Source organism: Perca fluviatilis, chromosome 11 (assembly GCF_010015445.1).
Source record: "Perca fluviatilis chromosome 11, GENO_Pfluv_1.0, whole genome shotgun sequence".
NCBI classification, from domain to species: domain Eukaryota; kingdom Metazoa; phylum Chordata; class Actinopteri; order Perciformes; family Percidae; genus Perca; species Perca fluviatilis.
Genome location: NC_053122.1, coordinates 30,923,250 through 30,934,970, shown reverse-complemented (window position 1 = coordinate 30,934,970; position 11,721 = coordinate 30,923,250). Strand labels below are relative to the sequence as shown.

The window sequence follows — 11,721 nt, the reverse complement described above, 5'->3', positions numbered from 1 at the left end:
AGTCCCAACAGTTATCATATATCATATATCACTGTGGTTACCTATGTAGATAAGTATCACCCTGTTCGTGACACCAAAATTGTAGTGGATATGTAGTGGCGTTATTAGTATAGTTCTGCTCTGAACGACTGAAAGAGTACAAGATCTGGGTCTGTACGTCCCAGCGCAATTGGCCCCAGTACCTAATTCAGTAAGTATGTTGTTACCTATCTGGCTAATCTCCCTGATCAACGTGGAGCAATGAAAGTATGGTAGGATGGGCTTCAGGATTTGTATCTCTAACACAGTGACAACCTGAAGTTTGATGTGCTCCTAAACCGAACTTCTACACAATCTTCCCCCCTGTATCCTATACCTAGCTAGATAGGTGGGACGCCCCTACTCCAGAGCAATATAAACTAAATATAATTCACAATTTACAATTTACAGCAACAACTTAGTAGATATCAACAAATTATTTATTGATTGACCCTTTTAACTGTTGTAAATCAAACCTATTCTGATCAAATTTGACCAGTTTCAACTGCTATTGCAAGAATTACTCCCAAAAAAAATTTAATTACATAAAACCAAATAAGGTTCAATGTGACTAAAAAAAATATACTTTAAAAAAAAAAAGGTTTCTCACTGTAGACAATCCCTAACTGTTTTTAACCGATATTCCACAGAGGAAAATAAACACCAGCATGCAGTCAACAAAAATCAAAGCACAGTTTCAGTAAATTGACAGTTTAACAGAGCATGCTAATTATCCTTAAATGTCCAGTAATCAATAAGTTCAAACAGAATCACTTTAGTTTACACTCGCTGTCTCTCCAAAGGTGCAGATTTGAGTCCGCTGAAAATTGCTCCCAGAGTCTATTGTCCGTGACAGTATTACAGCCTTAGCTGCTGATGCTCCCAGTCCACGGTCAAAGTAGGGAAAAATAAACCATACCTGTCTCTGGTGTAAAGTCATGAACAAAAATCCGTGGTGACAGAATATTCAGAACGGTGTGCCGCAGATATTTATTTATTTATTTTTTTATATTTGCAAAACTTTACAAAACAAGTTATACATTTTCTGAACAATACGGCATCATATACAAAAGATAAACATTTCCATCCAGGGAACAGCACAAATCTTTGATAAAGCAAAAGATAAATAGCAGTAAAATAAAATATAAGAATAAAGGATATGTATATATAAAATTGAAATGGGCATTTAATACATAATGAGAAAAAAAAATAGATACATACATAGAAAACAATATAATGGCGGAATGAAGGCTATGGATCACATTTCCTTGAAAAAATCTTGCACTAGATCAGCTATATAAATAGTTTTCTTATTATTAATAATTTGGATAGACTCAAAAAAGTTCCGGAATTCAATTCTGAATTGAGCAAAAGCTGGTCGAGATTTACAAAATTTTGCTTTATTAATATGAAATTTAACTTGTAGAATTAATAAGTTGACAATTCTGTGTATTGTTTTGTTTTTGTTGTCGTAATTAAAAATAACATCTTTTGCTTCCAATTTAATTTCATGGTTCTGTTGAATATTTAAATAGTTTTCAACTTTTTTCCAGAACACCACAGAATATTGACACTCCCAGAATAGATGTATAATAGTTTCTTCTTCAATTTTACAAAATTCACATTTGTTATCCACAGCCGCAAATCTTGAAACAAATTTGTTCGTGGGATAAATATTATGCAGTATTTTAAAATTTAATTCTTTCATTTTATTGGGGATAACAAATTTATATGGTAGAAGCCATGTCGATTCCCAGTGAATGTTAGAATATAAAGAGTTCCAAACAAATTTCCCCTGTGGAGTGATTTTCCTTTTGCTGTAAAAGTAATTCCTTATATGTGTATTTGTACATTTATGACTTTTAATATTTATTCCATTAACAAAGAAGATCGGATCCAATTCTTGAAATTCTTGTCTCTCAGAGTGACATTTCAATAGTTGAAGAATTTCACTAGGTATAGCATTTATTAGGGCCCGAGCGCCGACAGCGGCGAAGGCCCTATTGAAACTGAAGAAATTATTGTTTCTTTCTATTATTATTGTTTCTATTTTCCCGTCAAATGAATTGCCTTTTTGAGGGGCTTAAAATATTCAAAAACTCACCAAATTTGGTGGCCGCATCAAGTCTGGTGAAAATTTACGTATTTTAAGGGTTTCGGGAATAGGCGCACAAAAATGGCTCGCTAGCGCCCCCTAGAAAGTTAAGGAAATTGAGCCCCTGCAGTGCGTTTAACGTAGACTCACAAAACTTGGTACACATATGTAACATGTCAAGATGTACAAAAAACTTCATTAGAGCCATACCCTAAACCCAACAGGAAGTCCGCCATTTTGATTTCAAAGTTCGAAATTAGTGCGATTTTGGCCATTTCCACATGTCGTACTTTAACGAACTCCTCAACTTTAAACTCGGTCTGTGCCATCTTAAGATGTTAAAGATGAAAAGTTGTTAAAAGAAAAACTTTTCGTCATAGGGCGTGGCCGTGGCAGGGCGGCCATTTTGTGCGTTTCGCCGCCGAAACAGGAAGTGGGTGTAACTCGAGTGTACGTTGTCCGATTACCTCGAAACTTTTCAGGATTCATAAGAGTCCAACCCTGAGGACAAATAACGGCCGATATTTACTTAAAGTCATAGCGCCCCCTAGTGGCAACAGGAAGTAGGCCTAAAAGTCAAGGTGCTATACTTTAACGAACTCCTCCTAGAGATTTCATCCGATGCACTTCAAACTTGGTCTGTACCATCCCAACACCTTATCAATGAAAAGTTATTAAAAGAAAAACTTTTCGTTAGACGGTGTGGGCGTGGCGTGGCGGCCATTTTGAGTGTTTAGCGATAACTTGAGTGTACGTTGTCGTATCTGCCCGAAATTTCTCACGATTGACAAGGGTCCAGGCCTGAGGACACCTACAGGCCAAAATTGACTTTTGGTCATAGCGCCCCCCCGCTGGCAACAGGAAATGCGTATGTGCAGGTAAACACCGTCCAGACGGACTTCATAATTGAATTAGTCATGCGTTTAAGGTTGAAAATGTGATTTTTTTTTTTTTCTTTTTTTTTTTTTGTTTTTTTTGTTTTTTTTTTTTTTTTTTTTTTTTTTTTGTTTTTTTTTTTTTTTGTTTTTTTTTGTTTTTTTTTTTTTTTTTTTTAAAATTTTAATTTTGTTAGTTTTTTTTTTGTTTTGTGTGGGTTTTTTTTTTTTTTTTTTGTTTGGTTTTGCTTTTTTTTTTTGGGTCTTTTTTTTTAATAGGGTTGTCCTTTAGGTATTTAAAAGTACATTAAAAGACGTTATGTGAGGTATCATTGAATCAAAATCCACTTCTTATCATTGGTGATGTTTAACTCACCTTTTTTCACAGCTAATGAACCATATGACGTAGAGTCTTGTGTGAGCTATCGTTGTACTCGGCGGGAAGTTCCCTTTTCATTGTTGACGATTCGCAGCATCTGAGTGCCGCACAAATGCGTGGTCACAAGGAGCGGCGTCCACCGGTAACCCCGACGCGCGCAGAGGCGCGAGGGCCCGTCCATCGCTGCTCGCAGCTTTAATTATCATTTGGTATTCTTTGTGGGTGATAGGAAAAATTTTAGATCTAAGAAATTCCTCATAACTAAGAAGTTGAGCTTCATCATTTTGTAAGTCTGCAAGAAAAATTATATTCCTATCAACCCAATGTTGTAGATATAAAGACTTATTCTTTCTGGTTATGAACTCATTGTTCCATATAATAGTTCTGTGTGGAGAAAAGTTGTGTATAAAACATAATTTTGCAGCGTTAAGCACCTATTGATGAAATTTAGATAACTTTTGTGATAACTTAATTTCATTATAACTGCATTGTAATATAAATTGGAGGCCTCCCATTTTTCCAAAAATGGACTGTGGAATAAAGTACCAAAGGGATTTTGAAGCTTATAAACATTCTTTTATCCATTTAATTCTAAAGGTATTGATCATATCCATCAAGTCTATTACTTCCATGCCACCTGCATTTCTCGGGGCTGCTAAAATCTCCTTTTTTAAACGATGGCATTTGTTTTTCCAAATAAAATTTATTAAAATGTTATTTATTTCTTTACAGAGGGATTGATGGATAAACAGAGATTGGATAGGGTAAATAAATCTAGAGATACCGTCCGCTTTACTCAGAAGAACTCTACCTAACATGGACAGATCTCTCTGGATCCACATATTGAATATATTTTTAGTTTAGAATTTAGTTATCATATCTAGACGACTACACTTGGTGAAGATTTTATGCAAAAAATTTCACCCCATCGATGAAGGCGACTGGTCCTTGCCATCTGGTCTTCTTTCCGTCCTTACAAGCTTGCTCAACCAGGGGCCACAGTTTGTTTCTGCATTCTCTCTCGGAGCGTGTTAGGTCCTCGGCGATACGGAAATTTCAGATTCTTCATAATTTCAGCATTCCTTCCAAATCTTGTACCTAAAGGTACGCGTGTTGAACTGGATAATAATCGGACGTGGTGTCTTATCATTTCTGGGGCGCCCAACTCTGTTTACTGTGTCGATCAAGAAACTGAGCTTGCTTTTATCATCAGGTGTGATCTGACTCAGTATCTTCATAACTTCCTCTCTTACATTTTCATTTCACCTTTTCAGGAAGGTTGATGAGTCGCAGATTCCATCTTCTGCTGTAACGCTCGCCTTCTTCAGTTTTCTCTTTTAGTTCTTCAATGCCCTTATCTAGCTTTTTCACCTTGTCTTCCATCTCCTTTGCTTGAAAACCCAGGCCTTTCACCTCTTCTTTTACCAAGGTGATGTCTGCAGAGTTGTTATTTATCCGTTGTTCAAAGGCGGAAAAGCGCTCCTTCAGCTCAAAAATGGCTTTAAGAATGTCGGCGTTAGAGACCACGTTCTTGCTGGCACAAACTTTCTTTGGGTTTGGACTATTAATTGGAGAGTCTGGAAGTGGCGAACACAAACCTAAAAAGGTGTCTTCCGGGTCCACATCCATTATCAGTCCTCCTTTTATGCCTTTTTTTGCGTCTCTCTTAGCCATTGTGGTCCACAAGTCCTGTGTTATTAGCTTGGTATGCTAGGTATCTTATCGGTTTTTGCACGTGTCGTCTATAAAGGGTTGTTTCTGGCCGTCAAAGTTCTTATATTGGTAGCTAACCCTTACTTGTCGGTTCGTCTTCTTTCAAAATCTGATAGTTCAGCAAGTTGCGAAATAATTGGCCTTATGATAAAGCATAAGTACTCAGCTGGTGTTGGAGAGCTTAGCACATGTCAACCACCACGGTCGCCATCTTGCGCGACCTCTGTGTGCCGCAGATAAAACCAGGGTGGATTGCTGAGATGGCGTCTGGATGGCAGGGAATCCTAACTCCAATATTCACTCACAGGATAACGTTCTCTAAGTTGCAGGTGCGGGTATGTGTTAAAGGAACACGCCGACTTATTGGGAATTTTGCTTATTCACCATAACCCCCAGAGTAAGACAAGTCAATACATACCCTTCTCATCTCCGTGCATGCTGTAACGCTGTCTGACGGCTCCAGCGGCATCAGCCCATCACAGAACAGGCAGGTGACTGGTTCCAGTAATCCTACTGCTCCAAATAAGTGACAAAATAACGCCAACATTTGTCTATTTACATGGTGTGATTTGTAGACTCACAGCGTGTACAAAAAACAACGTAACATGAGACACAGACATCTTCTAACCGTAAACAAACCGGGAACTATATTCTCAGGCGGAAGAATATAGTACTTGGGCGGAGTGATATGCTCACAGCAAGCCTGTCTGAGAATATAGTTCCCGGTTTGTTTACGGTTAGAAGACGGCTGTGTCTCATGTTACGTTGTTTTTTGAACACGCTGTGACTCTACAAATCACAACATGTAAATAGGAACATGTTGGCGTTATTTTGTCACAATTGGGAGCAGTAGGATTACTGGAACCAGTCACCTGCAGGATCTGTGCTAGGCTAAGCTAATGCTGGAGCCGTCAGACAGCGTTACAGCACACACGGAGATGAGAAGGGTATGTATCGACTTGTCTAACTCTGGGGGTTACGGTGAACTAAATTCCCAATAAGTCGGCGTGTTCCTTTAAGGCGAGGTTGCTCTTCAACTCCTCCCAGTCGCGAAAACTGTCCTCTAGAGCTTGACTGGCCGCTGAGTAAGATTTGACAACGCTCCTTTCCCGACTCTAACCTTTCGCCATCAAGGCCACACGGAAGGCGGCTGACATCAAAAGACTCCGTCGCTATTGCTAATAGCTTCGCCGACCTTCGTTCAGCTGAGGCAATGTGTCCTAGTCGACGCGAACAGATTTGGCCCTTACTTAAAGCTTATTAACTCCAACTTGTTGTCCGTCCCTCACACGATAGTTTGATTCTTTTTTTATTCCGTTCAAGCGAGAGTGGGGCTCTCCAGTAAACTTCGGCGTACCTTCCTTTTCACCCCACAACTCCACACACTTTCTTCCTTTTTTCACCACGCCCCCCTCACACCGGATAGGCCATCTTGACCTTAACTCTCTACTCCTGATAGGGTGATACACCCATCACAAGTGATGTGGGCCATTAACTATCTGTACCGTTACACTTACCTGTGTTGCAGCTAGCTAGGGCACACTCTCTCACACTGGTGTCCTGTCGCTCCCCACTGTCCTATCTGAGGCAAAGGCTACTATTTTACTGTAGTTCCAAATTTGTGTCCTGTTTTTCATTACTGCAGCTACATGGATGACCTCAGCGAAGCAAGACGACATTATCCACCTCCACTGCTCACCAGGCTGCTGTGCTGCTATATAAAAATGGCGTGGGCAAAGATTTGGACATAGAAGCGGGGCAGTGCTCTCTGCCGTCACAGTCAACAACACAGCCTACAAAGTGAACTTGTTACACTTCACGTGTGAATGCACCAATTTCCGGATGGGAAACATATGCAAACATCTTCTCTTGGTGAAGATGGAGGTAGGCAGGAGAGGTATTGACATTGAAAAAATGCGGAATAATAAAGCGCTAGAAATCATCAGCCTCCGTCTCTATTAGCTAACTGAAGATTAAATAACCATCTTCAATAGTGATGGGACTATGAGTATTGTGAATAGGAAAACTCCGACTTTGTGCACATGCATTGCTAATAGTTTTGGAGAAAGATGTGTTTGCATACATGTCACACATGTCCTCGAGCCTCAAGACATTCTCACAGACCCCAAAGAAAATGCACAAGTGTCTGAAGCCTCCCATGGGAATCCTCCCATACAGTCCATGTTATTAGACCTACTAGAGTGGAGCAAGTCCGAAGCATTTGAACATACCCTCGAACTGTACAATACCATCCAAAAAGCTGGCTTTTGGAATATTCACTGCTGTGTCCAGAAAAAGGAAAATTACCACTTTACATGGTTACCGTAAAAAAATAAAAAATACGGTGGCCCTGAGAGGCCACAGCATGAAACAATAAGACCACACGTGCAACTAAACCACAGCACGCACTAATAAGACAACACATGCAACTAAACCACAGCACGCACAAATAAGACAACACATGCGACTAAACCACAGCACGCAACAATAAGACAACACATGCAACTAAACCACAGCACACACTAATAAGACAACACATGCAACTAAACCACAGCACGCACTAATAAGACAACACATACAAATAAACCACAGCACGCAACAATATGACAACACATGCAACTAAACCACAGCACGCACTAATAAGACAACACATGCAAATAGCCCACACCACAACGGAAGTGTTTCCAGGGGACACTTTTAAGTGATGCACACGTGCCTCAACCATTGGCTTTCCGGTACATAGACAGAGCAGCAACAGGACAATTTTAACAATTTTCGCCATTGTATTCATCACTAAATTCAGTTCTGAATACGTTTTAGGCGAGAAATGAACTCTTTAGATTTCGAATATAGGCAGTCTTGCGTAAATCATTGACAATTTGCTTCAAAGTTTTCGGAATTGAGGAGCTACATAAAGTGACGCAACAGCCAGCTAGCGCCTGCCGGGGTCCTGCTCAGAGACCCCGCTCTAAGCTGGAGGTCTATCAGACCGGTCTCGTAAATAAGAGGCTTATATTTCGCCGTTGATGGATTATTTGTTTAAATATAACAACACATGTTCGAAGTTAAACTTAAACTCCACAAGCGCTTGCAGGCTTAACAACCTCGCTGGCCGGCCGTCACACACACACACACACACAGGCGCCGATACATAATAATAAAATACTGAGCACCCTACGTGTGCCAGATCTTACATTAATGGCACAAGCAATAGTAGTGTTTTACCAATATGACATCAAAGCTTTTCCAGTAAATTACATGAGCAGTGGTGAAGTACACAGGTCCCGTAATTCAGTAAAAGTACTGACCCCAAAGAAAAATGTATGTACTCACAATTACAAATACAGAAAATTGCTTTATAACTTTGATGCTTTGATACATTCTCAGTCCAAAACCAAACCTTTTCATACAATCTTATGGTTTAACTTATCAACATGTATTTGGCAAATTATGTTTTAAATCACATCTATATTGTGCAAAGTGGTTTATTCAGTAAACAATCTAAGACTATTCCTTTGTCAAGGCTACCCATAAATGCTGATAACACTCATTCAACACAAATTCTGTGAAATAACAATGCATCAGAGGTCACTTCAGGTTTATTGACATGCTTTATTTACTCCTGGAGGCAGTGGAGGCTCTCTGCCTTGACCAGGCACGCATTAATTAAAGAAAAAGCACCCTTCAACATTTCTGGCCCAAGGCCATGCTTCGCGAAGTTGTAATAGGACCAGTTAGCCTCCATCGTTGTCTTTATCCTTGTTAGTGTCTGACTGCAAAAGTGTTGAAAACAGATGTTATTGACATAAAGAACAGTGGTAGAGGTGTTGTAATATAATACTGCATATGTAGATCTAAGCCTTTTTAATCTTGCATACTGGCATTGGTAACAACAGATCAATGAACCTGCAGTGTTGGGCCTTGACGATGGCCTCAAGATGTTGGTCCTCCTCCAGGCAAGCCTGGCCAATTTTTTGAATTGGTAGGTATTTAAAACCCATGTAATTTACATCATCCGCAAGGGCCAGACATTCTTCTATAAATACACAGTGCAAAAGAATATAAAAAAATTATATTTTTTGTCAAATTAAGAATGCAGTATAGACTGTTAAGGACAGAAACGAGATTCAGTCATTCCAAAAAAGTTCTGATCAACATGTGAAAGTGCCTTGATGATGCCATTTGATGAGTCCGCCTAGTTGATAAGATCTATGAAAATTTCCTAATTACAGCCTAATGTTACTTGGGGAAGAGAAAAGTCCTGTTAATTCAAGACCTCTCAGTAAGACAAAGGCAAGGTGGATTCTTCCTGAGCCTACCCATCCCAGAATCTTCATCTTCATTTAAGTGGGCTAATATCTTACAGAGACATATGACACGATAACGAGATAGCTTCTATAAACAATATATATATACCCAACCTCCTATCTCACTGTTTTCTGCAATCAAAAACATATAGATCAGGGTCAATAATCTATGTGCGTCTGTGTTGGTGGCAAATTCTCAGTGAATAGGTCAATGATGCAATAATCACTTACAGTAAATAATAAAACTAAACAACAAGATTTCGAAAATTAAAAATCATTTTTGCTATTTGTCTTATTCATTCTTATGATTGGACATCACAGTGAGGTTGCAATTTCACCCCTATTGCATGCCATACTGCTGTAAAGTGTAAGATGGTGGTATTGGAAAAGCCTAATATTTTCTGAGGTGGTACTCAAGTTAAAAAAATCACTGTCCAATGTCATGCACAATAGTTATTTCTGGCAATGTGTTTGTATTGTGCGTAACGAGAACCAATTTCAATGCCTTCACATCCTGCCGAAATAGTGCAAAATTACCAAAATTTTAATGGTAACAAAGATTTCCGCCTAGCCAGACTATTTAGAAAAGATTCTTATATCAGCTGTGTGAAGTGATGGGTAGTTCACTGCTCATTCAACTCTCGCACATCATATCTTAACCTCTAGACCTCACAGTTACCTTCACACAACTTGCTGATACTTGTTGACAGCCTGATTCGTGGTCCTGGCTCCACCTATGAGTCGTGCAACTTGGCCATGAGCGCCTCTTTTTGTACTTGCAGCTGGCCGCGGAGTCCCGGTAGTGCAGTGTAATCCACAAAGGGTGGCTTTGCCCTGGGTATGGAGCCCAGCAGGCTGCCGCTTTCTCGTCAGACTGTGTGGAGCTCCTAAAGTCGGACACGTCTTTCCAAATTTGCAATTAATACATACATTTTCATTAAACGGTCCATATTTGAGCATTATATAGTTGACTTCTCACATAAAGAAGTCTCAGAAGTGAATTTGGTAACGAAACATTGCAGTGTCTGGAATATGAGATTATGTCGTGTCTCTAATGTGTGAGTATGGGGATTCGCTCGACCAATCAGCGCGTGTCTCTAATGTGTGTGTATGGGGATTCGCTCAACCAATCAGCGTGCGTCGCTAATGTGTGTGTATGGGGATTCACTCAACCAATCAGCACACAGCTCATCTAAATATTCATGACAAACCATATTTGGAAGAAAAGCTCTTGTTGAAAATAGGGCCAAAACACAGGGATGCATAAGGGCCAATACAATATCAACCAGGCCATTTTCAGCCCAACCAATGTTACATACCCCATTAGGAGACCATAAGGAACCCCTTTAATGAAGTCCATTTTCTCAGGCCATCCTGCAACATTCTTCACTTAATCTATGTTTCCGCATATTTGATTTTACTTTTTAATTCTAACAGTGCTTGTGCACTAGTCCTCTTATGAAATGAAGCACGTTGTATAATACATCCCCTGATCACCACCTTTAAGGCTTCCCATGCCACCCCTGAAGACGACACAGAGGACCAATTGATCGCCAAGTAATCTTGGCCTGGACCCAAGATGTTTTCTGGCTCCTGTAAAAGGGAGGAGTTAAGGCGCCACCTATAAGAGCACCTTCTAGAACAGTTCTAGGCACACAAATGCATGATCAGGAATTACGATATTTTCTATAACACATCACATGACATTAAAAAACAAATCTATTCTAGAATATGTATTGTGCACTGACGAAAGAAAATGTATACAGTACAGGCCAAAAGTTTCTCATTCAATGCATTTCCTTTATTTTCATGACTATTTACATCAGGGGTCTCAAACTCAATTTACATGGGGGCCGCTGGAGGCAGAGTCTGGGTGAGGCTGGGCCGCATCAGGTTTTCCAAAAGAAAAGCTTTGTTAAAAAAATTCCAATCTTCTCAAATCTCTTTATTTTTATTATTTATATTCTTTTATCCCGCCGCGTACGCATCACTTTGATTTACTTTGTCAGAGAGAGAGACCTCATATTAACTCTCTAAGTGCCATCGAAGTATATATATATATATATATATATATATATATATATATATATATATATTGAAAAATAAACTGTTAAATGGCACTTCCTGGAGAGTTTTGGAGAAATTGAGTCTTACATGATATGTGCAAAACTGCAAGGTTAAGAGCCTATACTCTGCATTGTTGTAGTATCAACAGGTATTAGGGCATTTAGCATTTGCATTACTGTTAATCAGTCATCACTTGATTATACATTGTATTACCTTGTTATGATATAAGAAGTGACCCATACAATGTGCCAATAAACATAATGTGCC

The 11,721-nt window shown here is 39.3% G+C and overlaps 1 long non-coding RNA gene across 1 annotated transcript; it reads right to left on the bottom strand.

The window, feature by feature from the left end:
• Positions 1-8,687: 8,687 nt before the first annotated feature.
• Positions 8,688-10,205, bottom strand: LOC120568932. The gene is made up of 3 exons (XR_005640809.1): positions 10,067-10,205; positions 8,987-9,116; positions 8,688-8,853 (listed from the first exon to the last, which is right to left on the bottom strand). It is a non-coding gene; the product is annotated as an uncharacterized LOC120568932 (long non-coding RNA).
• Between the last annotated feature and the right edge of the window lie 1,516 nt (positions 10,206-11,721).